Here is a 21124-nt window from a genome sequence, read left to right as displayed (position 1 = left end):
CCTGGTACGTATTTCGATTAGGAATGACCATGGCACGAAAACAACATCAGAAACCTAAAAGCTTTGTTTGTCAGTTTTTCTTGGGTACATGCAGACGTCTTAAGACAAAGTTATTGTTATGGCTCTGTAAAATCTCTGAAAAAAGGTAAGAATTGTGACTGTGCCTTGTGAGAACTGGACCATCTTTCAAAAACATGTAATTTCATGCATTAAGACTGATGTGTAACCCGGATATGTTTAATTCATGCGATTATTCGCATAACACCGGGGTTAATTTAAGGCATTTAAACAATTGTAACCCAAAATAAATTATGTGTTATTGGTTAAAAGCTTTTTTTCTGAGAAATGATCGTGTTTTTTTTATTTATTAAAATTTGCACCAAATATATGTTGTGTAAATGTAAATTATTATTTTTTGTGTGTTAATCTTCCGTTTAAAACAGTATGAATGCGCACATTTGAGCTTAGACACTGAAACCTAAAACGCATATACACAACAATTCTTTGGGGTCGCCAGTTCTTTGTAAGCATATTGCTAGTGGAAAATAAGTCCGGTAATCTTGCGCGTCCGGTAATCTTGCGCACTTCGCAGTTGTGAATTTCGCAGACAACTTATGGTTTTCTTAAGTGATGAAAGATGGAATTTCACATTTTTAAGAATCAATGGATTTAAAAGGTACGTATTCCATGCAAAATAAAAACCGTTCATTACCGTTTAAAACCGGTTGCGTCATCCCTATACATGTATCGTAAACATTGACCTTCTTACGATACATTCGAAATGAATCATCTTTAGCGTTGTCATACTTTAAATTAAGAATTCATAAATCAAACATGTAATTTAGCATTCCATTGCACAATATCCGAACAGTTATGGTATTTTTGGCCATTGAAAACATATCGCATCAGACGACATTGTCATTTCCCGCCATTCTGTCAAACCACATTCGGTATGATCTTCGCATGCGCAATGGCCTAGTTTTGATATTTTCTGTAAATTATGGAAGCATGATCTGGGTAAAATTAAACCTGTTATGCATAGACATTTAGTTCATGCATACCGGTACTTTTTTATTTATTGTACTAATTTGTACACTTTTACTAGATTTGTTGATTTGTAGTGAAAAAAGCACTAGTAACCACATTAAATTTGAATGGTTTTACAAGCTGATTTTTAAAAATAATTTACTGGAATGTTTTTTGTCACTAATTGAACATCATATGTCTACAATTTTGCCTAAAGGAGCATTCTATACATAGATGGTGACGAAACTACGTTATTGTCACCTCTATACTAAGACGCATCACATTCCCCTTGTTTGGGGAATTATGCTTCCGCCAAAGTAGTTATGCGTAGAAATGAAAATGTTCATAATTAAAGAAAAATCGTTTTTTATTGTGTGTTTAAAACGTAATGTAGTTGAAGGAAATGTTATTTAATTATGTTTAAATGTGATTTTGAATCTCTTTTAAGACTGATCGCGATGATCAGAAGAACGATTACCTGACCTTCTTTCGCTTTCACTTTTCAATCGTAAAAGAAGTGCTACCCACAATTCCTTTCGCGTTAGTACACAGGTCAGTAAAACCGGTGTGTACACAACGCCTACATGAGGTCATTACACCAAGTGCGCAAGATTACCGGATACTGTGATAGTTTGAACATGAGGTTAGTCATGTTTGTTTTGAAATCAAATCGGACAGTTCTTCACTTAATGTATTTTGTGTTAATAAGCACATTAACTTCTTATTTTCATAATTAATGTGGATATTATGTTGTTTATTTATAAAAGAACACGTTTTTAAACCAATTGACCCCTAACTGCGCAAGATTACCGGACAGCATCGTAGGTCTTTTCAGGAAATGCGCACTAAATGATATCAAAATCTAAACTTAATTACAGTGTTATCTTATTAAATTGATCACTGAACAGATTGCTGGAAAGATGTACAAAAATCACACATGCTATGGCGCCTTGCTAGAATATGTAAGTTACTTTGACAATATCTGATATGTATATCACCGTACATATCTTTCGTCGTAAACAAAGACGGTATATTTTAAGTTGAACTTCTCACTGGTGTTAAACATGAATCAATTCTTGATAAATTGTCAATTTAGATGTTAAGTTGCTAAATATAAGGAAAGGAGGCTATAACACGCATAGTCCAGTCAAATATCTATAAATTAACATGTTTGTTCATAAATGTTTGGTTTTATAAATGAGACGCATTGTAAAGACGGTAACTAAGTACACTTTTTAAACGGGCGAAATTGCAGGAACACAATATATTCCCTACCAAAATGTATACAAGTTCGATATTGTCGACGCAAGCCTTGCTACATTTTGTATAGGTGATTTACATGAAATTGTGATAGGGTGATGTGGATGCTGAAGGGTGCTAAACAAGTTGAAAAACCGAACGAAATTCAACGGTCAGATAAGGTGACCACTCACCTCAAAGCCGTAAGAATTGCAATTAACCCATTTATGCCTAGCGTCTAGAAAAAACAGGCCGTGGAAAACAGCGAAGACCAAGATGAGACGCCGCATGATGCGTCGTCACATCAGGGTCTGCGCTGTTTGCTTAAAGGAATTTCTGTAAGAAATATTCTAAATATAGAAATACATATACTAGACATCCCTAATTTTGTAAATAAATTGATCCAATTTAGAAGGACGGGAGAGTCCACTATATGCATAAATGGGTTAAAGCGTCCTGTGATGAGCTTATCCCACCTAGATAATGTGCACAGTGCCGATGTTTTAGGACGCCAGCCGGACATCTAAGACCGTATATGTGTATGCATGCATGTCCTGCCACTCTTGGTATTTTGCTGTATCATACCCTGACGGTCAATTCTACAGGCTAATTTTTACTCACATGCATACCAAGGCGATATAATATTAATTCAAGTTAAACGTCATTTCTAAAAACCAATAATCGATATATAGTATTTAATCTAGAAGGGCAGAGGAGCATGGCGCATGACTTAAAAAAAGGCATTTCGCACGGCGATTCTCTTACAAAGGGCACATAGGGTGTTTTCAACTTGTTGAAACGTTTAATCACAGCTTAAAACTTGGATTTATACATTTTAAATGGCAGCTCTAAACTGAAATTAGACTTTCCAGATGTTTATGACTAGCGTGCATCAGATTTGCTCAATGACGTCACAATCATATTGAACGCTCTCCTAATTTTGGAAATAAATTGATCCAATTTAGAAGGATGGGAGATTCCACTAAGCATAATCGGGTTAATCTCACATGTGTTTTAGGACAAAGACTCTGTTAGCAAGCGGCATACGGGTATGTTATGACTATGTCCGTTGCAAGAGCATCATATTGGCAAAAGAACAAAAACAACAACGGACTCAAACTAATTGATCACGCTAGCTTATTCCGGATTATCGTGGAGGCCGTTTTAGAAAGGCTAATTTAAAACGAATGAATAAAAGACAAAAATTGCATTAAAGCTTTCGAACCATTTATACTGTCAATATGTTTTATATCTGTATGGTGCTCGTCTTTCGGCGAGGCAATGCGTTTGGTAAGAAAGCTCGGGCCTGGATCAGTGCCTGATAACTATTATTGGGAATATCAGTTGGATTGTTATATCAAGTGTTTTAACCAGGCCTTATCAGCGTGGCGACCCGCCATGCCCCTTTTTTGGAGCGCCACACTGCCCCTTTCAAAGCCAATTAGCGCCACGTGCCCTTTTATCTAGATCCATAAGTATCAAGTCTTATCTGCTTTTGCAATCGCGTGTTATCTCGATGTCCCCAAGACGTGCATATTAATGCATGACTGCGTATGGCGCAATGAAAGAGGGCCTTTTACCCAAAAATTGGTGTACAAATCAATAATCATCCCGTTGATTGCGTAGTAGTGGTAGTGGTAGTTGTAGTTGTAGCAGTAGAAGACGTAATAGAGTTGTTGTAGTAGTAGTAGAAGTACTTAGTAGTAGTAGTAGTAGTAGTAGTAGTAGTAGTAGTAGTAGTAGTAGTAGTAGTAGTAGTAGTAGTAGTAGTAGTGGTAGTAGTAGTAGAAGTAGTAGTAGAAGTAGTAGTTGTAGTAGTAGTAGTAGTAGTAGTAGTAGTAATAGTAGTAAGTAGTAGTAGTATAGTAGTAGTAGTAGTAGTAGTAGTAGTAGCTAGCTAGTAGTAGTAGTAGTAGTAGTCAGTAGTAGTAGTAGTAGTAGTAGTTAGTAAGTAGTAGTAGTAGTAGTATAGTAGAAGTAGTAGTAGTAGTTAGTAGTAATAGTAGTAGTAGTAGTAGTAGTAGTAGTAGTAGTAGTAGTAGTAGTAGTTGAAGTAGTAGTAGTAAGTAGTAGTAGTAATAGTAGTAGTAGTAGTAGTAGTAGTAGAAGTAGAAGTAGTAGTAGAAGTAGTAGTAGTAGTAGTAGTAGTAGTAGTAGTAGAAGTAGTAGTAGTAGTAGTAGGAGGAGTAGTAGTAGGAGTAGTAGTGGTAGTAGTAGTAGTAGAAGTAGTAGTAATAGTAGTACAGTAGTAGTAGTAGTAGTAGTAGTAGCAAGTAGTAAATAGTAGTAGTAGAAGTAGTAGTAGTAGCAGTAGTAGTAAGTAGTAGTAGTAGTAAGTAGTAGTAGTAGTAGTAGTAGTAGTAGAAGTAGTAGTAGTAGTAGTAGTAGTAGTAGAAGAAAGTAGTAGTAGTAGTAGTAGAAGTAGTAGTAGTAGTAGAGTAGTAGTAGTAGATAGAAGTAGTAGTAGTAGTAGTAGTAGTAGTTGTAGTAGTATTAGTAGTAGTAGTAGTAGTAGTAGTCGTAGTAGTAGTAGTAGTAGTAGTAAGAATTAGTAGTAGTAGTAGTTGTGGATGTTTTTTGTTGTTTTTGTTTGTAGTAGTAGTAGTAATAGTAGTAGTAGTAGTTAGTAGTAGTAGTATAGTAGTAGTAGTAGTAGTTGTAGTAGTAGTAGAAGTAGTAGTAGAAGAAGTAGTTGTAGTAGTAGTAGTTGTTGTTTGTTGTAGTAGTAGTAGTAGTAGTAGTAGTAGTAGTAGTAGTAGTAGTAGTGGTGGTGTTGGTTTAGTAGTAGTAGTAGTATCAGTAGAAGTAGTAAAGGAGTAATATGGGCTTCTCTCGTGTGGTTATATTTTGTGACAGTACGTGGATTGCTTACATAAAGTAAAATAATAAAATCTAAGATCCGAAAGGTATATCTGTCAGAGATGCTAACACTTCAAATTAAAATAAATTTGACAATTAAATGACGATCGTCACTTGGTAATATAATAACTATCATAAAGAATAATTGTTTCTTCACAAAGTAAAATACTTTTGAAGATTTATTTAAGCAACACAAATCTAAAAAATAACATGTTACTTACAAGACCTTCGCATTTATGTTGTTTTATAAGCTTGTATATATGTTGCTTGATCATATCCGAGCAGTTCCGATTTGCATCGATAGAGGTGGAAGTCATACAAGTTTAGCCAAGGTAAAGTCATGTCGATCAATTCCTATTAAACGTGCGAAACACTCTTAGTTCTTCAAGTTATATTTATATTTACTTCCCATTCTCACCCAGGGTTTGATTTCTGTGAAACAATAGCAATTAATTTATTTAATGTCTCTTAACCCAATTTTGGTTTAAAAATATTTAGAAGTTAGAATTCATGTACCTAAAAACGAAATTACGCTATTATATGATGCTCTCGTGTAAATATAGTTAAGGGTGTACACACATGGATTTTATAGTTGCACACTACGTACTTGATTTTGGATATATGTAATGCTTATAAACAAGAAACATCTTTCAAACCATTGTCGTACAAATTAATATTCCAATGGTATGCCCGAGTTTGAAAAATTTAGAGAACTATCTGAAAATAAAGTTAGAAAACTCATAAATAAAATGCAACGAAGTCCTGTGCAATTGATGTTTTACCGACAAAATTGTTGAAATCATTTTTGGAATACCATCTCCCTATCATTACTAGACTACTTTATCTTTCATTGACACGGGGAGTTTTCCCAAAGCAGTGGAAACAAGCTATTGTTAGACCTCTGTTGAAAAAAGCCGGCCAAGATTTAATATTTTCCAACTACAGGCCAGTGAGTAACTTACCGTTCTTGTCCAAATTGATTGAAAAAAGCAGCTTTGTTCATTATATTGAATGAGCATGTAAATGAACACGACCTTCTGCCAAAAAAATCAATCGACGTACAGACGAAATCATTCGTGTGAATCGACTCTCCTTAAACTTTTAAATGATTTATTGGATGCTATGGAACATCAGGAAGTGACTGCGTTGATAGCATTACACCTCAGTGCAGCTTTTGACACAGTGGACCACGACATTCTTTTGGACGTTCTTAAGTGTCAATACGGGATCGGTGGCGTTGCATTAGATTGGTTGGACTCATACCTTCGGCCAAGGAGCTGCCGTGTAAGTGTGAACCAGACGATGTCTTTGGTGTGTGAACTAGCATGTAGTGTCCCACAGGGAAGCTGTTTAGGGCCTTGGCTCTACCTCACATACGCTTGAACCATATTTGACATTGCCCCCCCCCCCCTTCCATTTCTGTATACGGCTTTGCCGACGATCACACAGCAAGCAAACGTTTTCTACCCAAGCCAGAACTTGAGGCTCAAACCATTCACGAACTTGAGGAGTTCGCTTCGGAGTGTTATGATTGGATGAAGGGTAACAAACTCAAAATGAATTCTTCAAAGACTGAACATATAGAATTTGGAAGTGCCCTACAGCTGAACAAGTTAACCATCCAGGAGATTGACATTTGTGGTGACAAAATCGAAAAACAGAGTACCATCAGATACTTAGGGGCATATTTGGATAACACTTTGAGTTTTAAAGATCACATAAAAATCAAGTGTAGAAACGCAATGTTGAGCTTTTTTAAGAGCAAAAGTATTCGCAAATACCTGACACAAGATGCAACCGAAACACTCGTTCTCTCCTAAGTGATTTCGCACATGAACTATTGTAACGTCGTTTTGTATGGGATTTCTGACTGTGATTTAGCAAAATTACAACGAATTCAAAACATGTGCGCTAAATTAGTTTTGAATCGTAGAAGAAGAGATAGTTAGAAGCAGGCACTCTACGATTTACATTGGCTGCCGATCAAAACAAGAATTAACTTTAAGATTCTCACATGTTTAATTGTCATACTGGAAATGCGCCAACGTATATGATTGAAATGTTAACACCAAAAGTTCAACAACGTTCCACCAGATCTTCAGAGTCCTACATCAAGTGTTACACCGTGCCATTCAATAAACGGAAAATATTTAGCGACAGAAGTTTTAGCACAATTGGACCCAAACTGTGGAATAATCTACCATTGAGTCTGAAACAAATCTCCTCGATTGACTGTTTTAAAAGAAATCTGAAAACGCACTTTTTTAAAGACTATTTCTCATTGTTTAAGCAAGTATATGAACTTTAAAAATAGTGACATTTGTGACAGTTTACTAGAATATTAATATTTATCTGTATTTTTATTATTATTTTATATCTTAATTGGTTTTAAAGTCTTTATAACGCTCAAAATTAACGAAAATTTCGTGAAGTATTTCGTAAAATAAAGTTAACACCTTAACAATGAGTGTTTCTTATAGCAATAGCCTAAATTTCAACGCCTGATTTGGTATGATTACATAGATTTTTGTAAATACGAAATTCTCGTTTTTATTTATTCGTGGCCACAATTAATTCCCGCGAATATATCTATTCATACGACACACGAACACCATTTTAGTGTTCAAGTGTCGTATGCATAGATATGCAAAACAATAATAAAAACGAGCATTTTGTATCTACAAACATCTATTTTACCAGACTACATCTGACGTTGAAATTTCGGCAATTGCCATAAGGAACACTGATTTTAAATTGGTTAAGTTTATTTTGCGAACAATTGTACGAGATTTTCGTTGATTTTGAATAGTAATGTTACTTTAAGATGTGATATGAACATTTTAGTTTTATATAATTCTTATATTTTAATTTGTTGAATTTTATTATGTATTTATTTTATTTCATTTATTACTTTATTTTTCATTTATATATTTTTTATTTATATAGATTATGTACAGCGCCATTGAATATGTTTAAACGTAGAAATATGCGTTTTAGCAAATAAACCTGTTTCTGTTTTCAGTTTCAATAAAGAACAAAAGAACAAAGATAATTTGATTTCTTTTGTCTTTGACAAAGAGATTATTGATAAAAATTATTATCATTCGGAGACACAAATTCTTTTCATCTTCAATACAATTAATAATTTAAACCTCGAAGATGCAAAACTAATGGATACATACTCGCATTTAATATTTCCTGATGCATTTTCGTCGGATAATTTGATTTCTTTTGTCTTTGACAAAGATATTAGTTATAAAAATCTACCATGGAATCATTGCATTCTCTCAATTTTCAACAAACTAAAGTATTATACTTCTAATGAACTTCGTGTAATATCGCCTTATTTCGTACATTTCCCCAAACCGGTCTCCGACTATATGAGTAAAACTGCGATAATTTGGTCATAATCAAAACAAGATATTTTTCTAATATTGACCTTACTGTATTTAATCCCGCTGTTGCGTATAGGAAAAGCCTGCTTGTTTGCATCGAATAATCCCGGTTCAAATCCCGCGGGAAGCAAACTATTTTTATATACAACTTTTGTTTGATATTATATTTTGTTGAGACTAATCGAAATGGTAAAGTAAATATATAGAAAAAAAATACATAAAATAATTTGTATTTTAATCAAAACTGTCGTAAAAAGTCCATTTAGAATGTTGAAAACATGCTATTTTTTAAAGTTATTTCAGACCATACTAGGTTAATATTTCAAGTTAAGCTATATTTGTAATGTTGTTAAGAAAGATTTGTTTAAGTATCATTACTTGTAATTATATATAAAAAAATATGAAAATAAACTATTATGATATCGTCAAACGCCTGCTTGCGATATGCATGTAATCTCTACAATCATAAAAAATTTGTATATAGTATACATGTAGATGATGCCTACTGACGGAATCATTCTTTCGACATATCAAGAGAGACTTAAATATTATGGTACGTTTGTTTTATATAAGAATAATCTTGAACATGTAGTTCTGGTATTTGAAAGACGACCAACTCCAAATAAGAAACATTTAGTCAGGGTAGTCGGCACAGTGTGAAATATTGTTCGGTGAGGCATCGACAATCACTATAACTATTTTGATTTAAAAAAGTCTGGTATAACATTCTTAACTCTTTCAGGGATCGCTATTATGTAAAAAATGATAGTGGAATAAATTTAGTACATGATCGTTATATTACCGAATTTATTTTAGTGGTGCATTCAGAGCTCAAGATAAAATGCGTTTCTGCGTATTTACGCATTGAAAAATAAAAAAAAACGCTTTAAAAATCGGCGCAGTGCGTAACATTACGCAATACAAATCTCGGTACGCATTTTTGATCGATTAAAGTGCGTAACCGGTTAAACAAATAATCCTGTTAAGGGATTAAGTGTAAGTCATTCTATACATAGATGGTGACGTCACTACGTTATTGTCACCTCTACACTTAGACGCATCACGCACCTCCATTTGGAGGCATTTATGACTACGACACAAAGACGTCCGCGGATGAATGAAGAATTTGCTTTATAATTAAACATTCATGTTATGATTTAAAAGTTTAGTATTATTTTGTTCATTCTTACGGTCTTATGTTAGTATCAATTATAATTTTCGTTAGTTTTCAACAAGTTCGCTCTTTATTCATTTTTTTAAAACAGGACTTTCACTTTCGGTTGTATAACAACATGTATCCTTTATTGACGAAAGTTTGCAATGAAATAGCGTTTTCAAAACCGCTAAAAAAGTTTCAGAAGGTGTGTCTGATGCATGTTTTGAAAAGACACAATGTCATAGCTATATTGCCGACTAGTTTGGGAACAATTTGATATTTCAAGTGGCTCCATTTGCATTGCAAGAGAAGTTAAAATTGACTTGTTCAGTTTGTTAAATTTTGACACCCTTATTGTATATTTTTTATAAGTGCCTGATAGATTTCTTTCTTTAAATAATTGAAATCATTGAACAATTTAGTAAAAGCACAGCATTGATGTTCTATGATTTTGGTCATTTTTAGTGGAATAGTATGTTACAATAAAACAATTATAACTATTGTATTAATGAATTTAGATTAGGTGTCATTTTTAAATGGGGTAGTAATTCATTATACGAGTTTAGCACATTATATAGTTAAAAAATTAATAACACTTTAATGACTTACCATAGTGAAATAAAGTAGCATATAATATGTTGCAGGTCATAAAATGTAAAACTGAAGTTCAAACTCAGAAGAAGCTTTACAAATATTTTACACGGACAACACTGTTGATTTTCAAAAAAATCCTTCCTATCTTCCTGCCCTAGTTTTGGGGGGAAAATTTAAATATTATTAATATCATTGAGTTAAATTATTAAAATATCAATATGTTTTGATTACATTAGCTAATTATAGTATTATATTATTAATAATGAAATTCTTTGCAAGGAAAGTCCAATTCTGTTTTAATTAGTCTTAATTAGCTACTAGTAAAATTGAAAATATCAGTGACATCCAATAATTGGATTATATGCGTGTGAATGCATATGTTTTTTGACAGTTACATAGTACCCTATTTAATTGTATAACAACAAATAACTATAGTTCCACAACCCAGCCCAAGTTTACACAAACTGAATTAATTCATCAATTGATCCTATTTAATTATATTAAAAACAACATGTGTAAGATTTTGAGAATATCCCATGTATTCCTCTAGTATTCCTTTAGTACACCCAGGGTTGGCACCAATCGACCGCTCCCGGTTTTAACCGGCGGTTTTTACCGGTTAAAACCGCCCCGGTCAATACTCCCAAATTTGTCATTACTGGTCAATACTGGTCGATTGAACTTTACCCCCAATTTTGATTAATATTCCATGCTTAATTAACAATATTGATTATATAAATTAAACAGACATGTTGCCAATAATGACTTAAGCTATTAATACCCACTATTTTATACCTGTTCATGCAAATAAGTCAAAGTTGGTCAACTGGATTTTTCTGGTTGATTGATTTTTTTTTCAATTCTATTGAATCATGAATGCTCAGAAAATTCTGTGCTTGATTCAACACGAACCTGTCAATTACTGTGTATTAGTTGTTCCTCATGCCCCACTGTCCCCAGTCTTCTCACAGTCTTCTCACCTATACAGGTTAGGGCATCCAAAACTGATAATAGGGCCTTAAATGGCACCTTCTTGACACAACCCTTACTCATGTATTCTTGCCTGGATTTCCTTAAGTACTTTTTAAACAAAATAGTGAAAAAATATTTTATTTTCCATTGATATAAAAATTAAAAAAAAACATAATTAGAAATAATTATTAAAAGAAAGTAGAGTAGACCCACAATTGGTAAACATTATTTGTTGGCAAAATCAAGAACTTTGATTGCTTATTCATTTGAAGACCAATTGAACTTTAAAATAAAAAAACCCTCTTAATACAGAAAGGAGACAAGTTAGAAGTAACTATTAAATAAATAGCAAGTTATTTCCTTTTGTGTGAGTGAAATGAAATAGCCTAAGGTCAGATTTGCTTCATTGTCACTTTCAGAGACATAACACTGCATGCATATTATTACCAATTAAGGCTTAGGGGCCAGATTTATGACCCTAGAAACCACAATAGTTCTGTTTGTCATTCTGCCTATCAAATAGATATATCAATAGATCAGTGAAATGATTTATTATTGTTGTTTTTAGGGAAGCCTCAAACAAATTTTACCAATAAAATAGATCTAATTAGAATTGTTTTTATAAGTACCTGATTTTTTCCTCTCATTTATTGAGATCCTTGAAAAATTGCGTAAAAACACAGCTTTGATGTTCTTTGATGGTCATTTAAAGTGGAATAGTTGTGATTTTTAATGAAGAATAATAACTATATCCAAGTTTTAACTGAAACACAAATTATTTTGACTAAATAAATATCATATTGGGATATTTATTTTGAGACAAGTAAATAAAATTGTTATGTAACATTTAAATTATAATGTCCCAATACAGCTAGTATGAACATTTTACATTGATTTGTAGTACTCAGGTGTTACCGCTCAAAAATATTCTTTAAAAATTAAAGGAAACTCAACGATGAAAATATTTTCAAAACCAGGCAAATAATAGGAAATTATGTTTTCACTAATATAAAGTATACAAGCGTTAATTGGATTAGCAAGTGTATATAACAAGATAACAGCTATTGTATAAAGGGGTACTTATGGTGCAACATACAGGCCCATTACTTAGCATTGATGAGATTAGGTGACATCTTTGAAGGGGGATAGTCATTCATAAGATGAGATTAGCACATTTTCATACAAAAACATTTTTATATAGTCTATCACTGTTTTAATTATTATTAATAAATTGCTTTGAATTAACCTTTTTTTAATTCATAAAGTTATAAATTTTTCCTTTAACTCCAAAAATTCATTTAATAAAAACGGGTAATTGTGTTTTGTGTTTCTTATATCAATAAGTTTTTATTACATTTGCTAATAAATTATATAATTAATAATGAAATAATGTGCAAGGAAAATTCAATTCTGTTTTAATTAGTCTAAATGAGTTATTAGTAAAAAATAAAATATCAGTGACGTCCAATAATTTGATAATAAACATATGAATTCATGAAAAAAATGTTGACAGTTACAAAGTAAATATTTATTTATCATAGTTAACTGTTACAAGGAAAACAGTTTCGAAATTAATTTAAATTTGATTTTACCATTTTTTAATTCAACAATTGACCATATTTAATTGGATAAAAAACAACAAACACTACATTTGCATAACCCTGCCCAGGTTCACTCAAACTGAAATAAGGTGTTAATTGTGTATTCAAAACGGGTCTTGATTACACATTATTCTTGGTTGCATTTGTGTTGAGCAACATGTATAAGATACTCATTAAGATTTTGAGGATATTCCATGTAATCCACTAGTACACCAACATGCACTTACTAATGATTTACATGCAATCATTACACAGTTAAACCCTCCAAAAACAATTCTAAAACCAAAATAAACATACAAGCTGCTTCATAGATATTAAAAGTTAATTAAAGACTTCATAAACAAAATAATAATTTTGATAATAAACAAAGATTATACTTCAACCGAACAATTATAAATTTATTGGGGGGGGAACATCTGCACTAAAACTAAAATGGGGGGGGGGGGGGGAAACGTCTGGGGAGGAAACGTCTTTGGGGGGAAACGTCTTGGGGAGGAAACCTCTTGGGGGGAAATGACCGGAAACCATTCCCAAAATGGTGAAAAAAAAACACTGGCATATAAATTAAATGGAAAATATACAATATTATGTCAAGAAAAATAAAGCTGTAAAAATCTCACCTGCTTGTCTTTGATGTTGCAATTAGCACATTCAGCATCTTCAGTATCTACTAAATAAATATATGAAAGTGCCAAATGTCCAAGATACCATGGCGTCTTATTCAAAATGTTAGATCCTTCGAACTCCATTTTATTTTATCCCTGACTAATCCTCTCACACATTAGGCCTACATGTAAGATTCCTTGTAATGTTCACAGCGTTTATTTTAAATCGTTTACGTTCTCAAATTTCATCAGGTATTTAATTATAAATATTTATTTATGAATATGATTTAGATTTATTTACTATTTCGAAGATACAGTCTTGCAACATGTTTAGTCTAAGTTACGTGTTAAGTGATTCTTACAAACAATAGACTGACATGAAAAGTGGCTCATTTTGAAGCACAAACTGCATCCAACTATATATTACAGCTGGCCCGGTTTGATGGGGCCTGTTTTTGATAACAATTAATTACCATTTTTCACTTCGTGTTTATTATGTTTACCAACGCCATGATGGAAAAAGTCCGTTTCCCACAATGCTTAGCGCGCATTCACACAGGTCAGTAAAGACCGGTGTGACACAATGAAGTGTAAGTTAACCTTTGAATCAAACGTAAGTCAATCAAAAGAACCGTGAAATAAAAATGGCGGCCCATTGTGTTCTAGGTTAGAAAAAGGGACGTTTCAATCGAACAGCGGCTCCTGCAGGAAGTAATTGTATATTACAATATACCATTAGAGATAAATCTTATGATGCTTCTAGAATTTTTTTTAATAATTTTAAGCGATCTCATTGTTGAAGAAGTTTATTGTTATCTGGCATAGACCACATATAGTGTGACTTTATTTTTCATTTAAGCAGTGCCATAACTTAGTTTAATTGCGAAATGGCGTTCGTGGTGTACTACATGAATACTATATGCAAGAAAGACCCAATCAAGACAGAGATACAACACATGCAAGTTGAATATTTTGAAGAAAGTCTGTTCATATCTGCATTGATAATTTATTCTGTTTGCATTTATTAATTAACAAATAATAGTAATTCTAGATTAAACACGCCATGTACTATGTCAGTTTTCTATGGAAACGGAAAATACACCTCAAAATTCCGAAATACCCTTTATGGCTGAAACAAAGAAGTGAAATACCTTTTAACAATAATTTCAGGGGGTAAAATACCCTTTAGACTAAATCCGTATCTGGAGCTCTTGGTGCATTGACATGATTTTGTATCAGTATTATTGCATAAACAAACTGGTAAAACATCTCAAGAATTGTCAGGAACTTGTCAGAATATACCATTCTTATTCTAAAACCACGGAATTTCAAAAATGCAAAGTTTCATACGCTGCAAAACGGCCAGTTTTTAAACAAGTTGTGTGTGCCTTATTTTTTATGTATGTGTTAATGTATTTGAGTAGTGTTTTTATGCTCTCCGCGCCAGAGATCGGGGCAGAGATTCGTCAGGTAGCCATGCTGATACGCCCTTTCCATATATTTATTGACTTGTGATTACTGGATGTACTTAGATAGATAGATTTATTTCAATATTGTGCAAGTAACATGGTAACAATAATTTTAACAACAATACAATTAAAATATAGCATATCGATTTATAAATATAAATATAATGAATATATATAAAGATTTATAAAAATAATTCTTTAATAAATAAATGTCTTATAATGTACCATATTAGTCACATCAATATCAAGGATGGGTTGCAAAGTACAAGCATTAGAATGCATAATGCGTAAATATAGAACTATTAATCACACTTTACACACTTTCTTTTAGGGTTTGCACTGTGCGTACATGGGATGTGGACCGGAGTGCTAAGCGTTTTCGTCTTCCAGTGATGTGCGAAAGTTTATTGAAACAGTGATGACCCATACAGCCAGGGAGCTGACTACAGTTCCGTGAGAGAAGGAAAAAGCATGACAAATAAATATGTTTCATTAGATAAAAACTTATATTTCGTCAATCTTTCTTTGTGTTTTCAGACCATTCTCGACATTCGTTTGGTAAGCTACATAGTTAATGGTTAATATAGAAAAAATGCGTTTTTTTTTTAAATTCTTTTAATCATTAAATATATCAACTATACAAAACTACAACGTTTGGAACAATATTTAATAATTATAAAATCATGTAATGTAAGCGACAACATCCCACGGTACAACAATTACAAAATGTTTTTAAGGTGTTCACTATTAAACAACACACACGAAACATATGTAATACAAGAGCAGAATATAGTACATAGCACATAGTTAAGATCGAATAATGCGACTTCGCCGATTTTCGAGTTTTCACAAACTCGCTTAATCAATAAATGTATTTAATACACACAATAACAACGTTTGAAATAATATTAAATAATTATAAAATCAAGAAAAGAAAGCAACAATACTACACTAACGGTTCAACAATTACACAATTGATATTTTCTTTTTTAATTTATTCACTCATAAATAATACAAAAACAACATATTTAATAAAAGAGAAAACTGTAATACATAGTACAGAGTCAATATCGAATAATTGGACTTCGAGTATTTGGGCAATTTTGAAAACTGATTAAATGATAAAATATACACAAAACTACAGATTTAGGAAATATCTTACATAAATATATCACGACTGACGAGGTAATGTTAGCAACAACACTACACAAGTGGTACAACAATAACACAAAGTTTATGTTTTCTTTTAAATGTGTAAACTCAAGAACGATGAACAAACAACATTTTTTTTTTCTCATTTATTTTTCCATATATGTTATTTACATTGATACCAGTTACATGTTCATACATAAAACATACAACATAAAAGGCATATTCATTCAGGATTATTTTCGAGTTGAACAAACAACATATTGAATACGAAAGCAAGATATTGTACATAGTGAATAGTTATTATCGAATAATGCAGAATTGACTATTTTCGATTCCTTGAAAATTCAGTTCATCATTCTATTTATAAACTACACAAAACAACAATTTTTGAAACAATCTTATAATCTTATATAATTATTGAATCAAGTTATGTAGTCTACAAAACAACACTAGCGTAACCGTCAATAGCAACAATTTTTTAAAATATTTTTTACTAAGTAACACTACACACACACCACATGTATAGAAATGAGTAAATAGTATATATCGAATAGTGGGACATCGGCGTTTTTTGTTGAGTTTATGAAAAACTCATTTTATCATTAAATGTATTAACTTCACAATACTACATTTGTCATAATATTTAATAATTATAAAATCAACTAAAGCAACATCACTACACTAGCGATACAACACTTAAAAAACTGACGTTTTCTTTTTTTTATTTATTTACTTATTAACAATACAAAAACAATATATTTAAATACATGAGAAAAATGAAAATGAAATCGCCTATTTGGGAAGTTTTGAAAACTCATGTTATCACTTAATATATTTACTTCACAATACTACCAATTTTGGAACTATCTAAAATAAATATAACACGAGGTAATGTTAGCAACAACACTACACAAGCGCTACAACAATTAAAACATGTTTATATTTTCATTAAATATGATAACTGATTAACAATACACAAGCAGCATATTTAAACAAATAGTAGATAGTAAATGATTAATATCGAATAATGGATTTTTGAAAACTCATTTTATCATTAAATGTGTTAACTACACCAAAACACAATTTTTGAAACAGTCTTCAAAAATTAATAAATCAAGTTATGTTATCTACAACACTACACTAGCAAGTAGTAAGTATGTATTAAGTATGCATTAGTAGTAACAATACCCAAAAGTCGACTAGCTATGCGAAAAGAAATTATAGATGATCTATAAGGGTATATTTGCTCGTAAGAAATTGAATAATATCGTAGAATTAAGACAACAAGTGAAATGTTCTATAAAAAGCAACAATTAAACAATGCATATCGACTAATTTGATGTAACCATTACATGTATTTACTACACACAACTTCAATGTTTTGAACAATATATTACAATTATAAAAACTAAAAAATAAATGGTGCAAATCTACAATTTACCGTCGTCATGATCCAAACACGGTTCCTTCTGAACCAAAATTTACGATACTTCTTGAAACATGTAAAATTAACATAAGAGCAAACAAATATTTCTCTATCGTACTAAATCAACCACATGTTTCACCTCGGAATCTTACCTTGGTGTACTTATGAATGAATTAAAAGCAAACTAAACAACCGCCAGCTAAATACGGTGGCACTAAGGTGACATCTGCTGTCCAAAAACAAATAAAAAAGACAGGAAAAAAGAAATTGTGTTTTCCGCTCCAAAAAATAAAAAGACAGGAAAATAGAAATTGTGTTTTCTGCTCCAAAAACAAATAAAAAAGACGGGAAAAAAGAAATTGTGTTATCCGCTCAAAAAAGAAAAGACAGGAAAAAAATTGTGTTTTCCGTTCCAAAGAAAACCAAAGACAGGAAAACAGAAAGTGTATTTTCTGCTCCAAAAATAAAAATACAGGAAAACAGAAATTGTGTATTCCTGTTTTTTTGTGTTTTTTTTTTGGAGCGGAAAACACAATCGCTATATTGTGCGCACAAGATAATCGGCCAATCACAGACGCGGATTATATGGATATATATATATATTATTAAGAGCGTTTGTGATATATCACTTTCAGAGAATAAAATAGGCTGTTTTATATCATCGACTTGGTTATTTACGTCTCTCATGCATCAAAGAGTGTTAAAACTCATTGAACTTGAAATATAATATACATACTATTTCTAATTTAAGAATAGGGCATTTGGGCTGAAAACGAAGAACGGACAGAATTATTAAGAATTTAATAATTTGTCATACGGTAATTAATGAAGACCCCGTTACCTAATTGCGCATGCAATTATAGAAAAGCAAGTAGGACAGCTCAATGGATTTGAATTAGACCAATTATCTCGAACAATAAAATATCATATGATATTCAAAAAAGAAAAAAATATTAACATAGGCTGCGTCGATCCTTGAATGTTCCATTAATTACAATTTAAAAATGTTCTCTAAGATACGTTCTGAAAAGCAACTAAGTGTTTGAGAAGACACATCAACTTAATTTTCGCTAGCATTTATTTAAAATGGGCATTAAATGAGAGCGTCTCTTTATGTACATTCGTATAAACTCGGCTTTTTATAGGATTTTTTCGTGTAGAAGCGGATACACTCGGCGTTTATTAAAAGCATCTCGTTATGTGCACTCGGAGACAGTCGCTTTTATTGATACCCTCGGTTTATGTACAGATGTACCTCGGCATTTTTATAGCATATATTTTTGTTCACTCGTGACTTTAATTGATAGAATCACTAGGAGAAACTTGACATTTATTGATAGCATCGCTGTATGTACACGCGGACACACTCGACTTTTGTTGAGAGCACTTTATGTACAATCGAAGACACTCGGCTTTTATTTATATAATCTCTGTATGTACACTCAGAGAAACTTGGCTTATATTGATAGTATCTCTTTTTTTGTACACTGGGACACACTCGGCTTTTATGGATAGCATCTCTTTATGTACAAACGGAGACACTCGGCTTTTATTGATAGCATCTGTTTATGTACACTCGGATACACTCAACTTTAATTAAGAACATCCTTTTTTGTACACTCGGAGACATTCGGCTTTTATTGACAGCAACCCTTTATGTACACTCGGCTTTTATTGAAAGCATCTTTTTTATGTACACTCGGAGAAACTCTGCATTTATTGGTTGCATCTTTTTATGTACTATCGGAGACACTCGGCTTGTATTGATATTATCCCTTAATGTACATTTTGAGACACTAATGCTTTTTATATTCAAATATCAATGCGACCACGAACAATTAATAATTTAAACCGCGAGGATGCAAAATTAAGATACTTTGATTTCTTTAGTCTTTTACAAAGAGATTAGAGATAAAAATGAATGTACCTTCGGAGACGTCAATTCTTTTCATATTCAAATATCATAACGATCACAAACACTTACTAATTTAAACCTCGATGATGCTATCCGTACTACTCACATTTAATATATTCGTCGGAGACTTTCATTTCTGTGGTCTTTCACAAAAAGATTAATGATAACAATGTAAAATGCACGCCTCGCAATATTTCAAGTTTCAACAAACTAACACATTTCGCTTATGAATAGTCGGTTTCATTTAAATCTTACTAGTATAGACGACATCCGATTTTGATTAAAACTGTTCACAGCACTGATGATTAAAACACTTTATGATTGCTATGCTAGGTTTTATTATAACTATAAACTACTTCACTATGTTAAAACATGCCTTTATGAATGTTGTACTATTGTATTTCGTTAATGTAAGAAACTATAACTTAATGACCCGGTCCTGGGGAATCCGTTATTTTTTATCAATCGTGTTGTGTTTGCTTTTCTATTTACGTTTTATGTTTATGGCCTGCGTCGATAAATACTACTTCGTATATGTCAAACGTGTAACTCCACAATTCGATAATTGCATAATGGTCGAGGAACAGCCAACTCTATGCCAAGTATGTGATATCAGATAACTTTAACAATTGCAACTTTAACAATAGAAGTGCTAGGGGTGTGTAACCTTATGGCGGACTTGCCAAAACAACTGTGAACAGTTTTTGAACTTTTTAGTTAAACGCTCTGTGTTAATTTGTAAGAAAGGTGGTAAAAGGTGGTAAGAACAATTAATTTGCCCTAGACATTGATACATAACATTAAATTTTGAATAATTGAGTGCAAGAATCTTGGAAAATGGGTGATACCCAGGAGAACAAAGAGAAACAAAATGGCGGCCCTCATGACCAAAATGTAAACAATAGAAAAACAAGATGTGTTTGTGAAACACTATCTCCCCATATATTTGACCTTTTACCTTGAAGGATGACCTTGACCTTTCACAACTCAAAATGTGCAGCTCCATGAGATACACATGCATGCCAAATATCAAGTTGCTATATTCAATATTGCAAAAGTGCACATTAAATGAGCTATATTGACCCATATATATGACCTATGACCATAAAGGATGACCTTGACAATGACATTTCACCACTCAAAATGTGCAGCTTCATGAGGTACACAGGCATGCCAAATATGAAGTTGCTATCTTCAATATTGCAAAAGTTATGGCAAAATGGTTAAGTTGGAGCAAACAAACACACAAACCAACCAACAGACAAGGCAAAAATGTTTACGAATGACTTAAAAGGTGTATGAAGCAATAAATGGTAGAGCTGACTTACCACGGTTTTGTACTGAATGTGTTGAGAAATCTATGAAATCTATCCTTGTTATAAAAACCATTGAAGACCGTTGCAAAGATTTTATGTTGGCCTATTCGCGAAAAATTGAGGAAATAATGGACAGGATGGAAGATGACGTCAAAGATAAGAAAGAAAGCATGAAAACATTGAAAGAAGAAATTGTCAGTGAAGTGAAAGAGTGTTTAGCCAGTACCAGTGCAAACGCTGCGGTGAACACACAGGTTAGTGGCGATAATATAAACATTAGTAATGATACCCCAAGCCCGAAGGCAAATGCAATCTTAGATTCAATCCAGGATCGGATTGGCAGAAGAAATAACATTGTTTTTTGTATAATGTGAACGAATGTGAGGGCAATTTAAAAAA

At 32.4% G+C, this 21124-nt stretch overlaps 1 long non-coding RNA gene across 3 annotated transcripts; it reads left to right on the top strand.

Moving 5' to 3' along the window:
- The first annotated feature begins 1 nt into the window (after nucleotide 1).
- LOC127841828 (uncharacterized) lies at nucleotides 2-15434 on the top strand. Of its 3 annotated transcripts, none has more exons than XR_008031344.1 (2): nucleotides 2-145; nucleotides 15248-15434. It is a non-coding gene; the product is annotated as an uncharacterized LOC127841828 (long non-coding RNA). The 3 variants fall into 3 exon arrangements; XR_008031345.1 differs by lacking the exon at nucleotides 2-145 and adding an exon at nucleotides 569-676; XR_008031346.1 differs by lacking the exon at nucleotides 2-145 and adding an exon at nucleotides 1527-1669.
- Nucleotides 15435-21124: the final 5690 nt, after the last annotated feature.

This window comes from Dreissena polymorpha, chromosome 8, assembly GCF_020536995.1.
Source record: "Dreissena polymorpha isolate Duluth1 chromosome 8, UMN_Dpol_1.0, whole genome shotgun sequence".
NCBI lineage: Eukaryota > Metazoa > Mollusca > Bivalvia > Myida > Dreissenidae > Dreissena > Dreissena polymorpha.
This window is presented reverse-complemented; position numbering and strand designations above follow the sequence as displayed.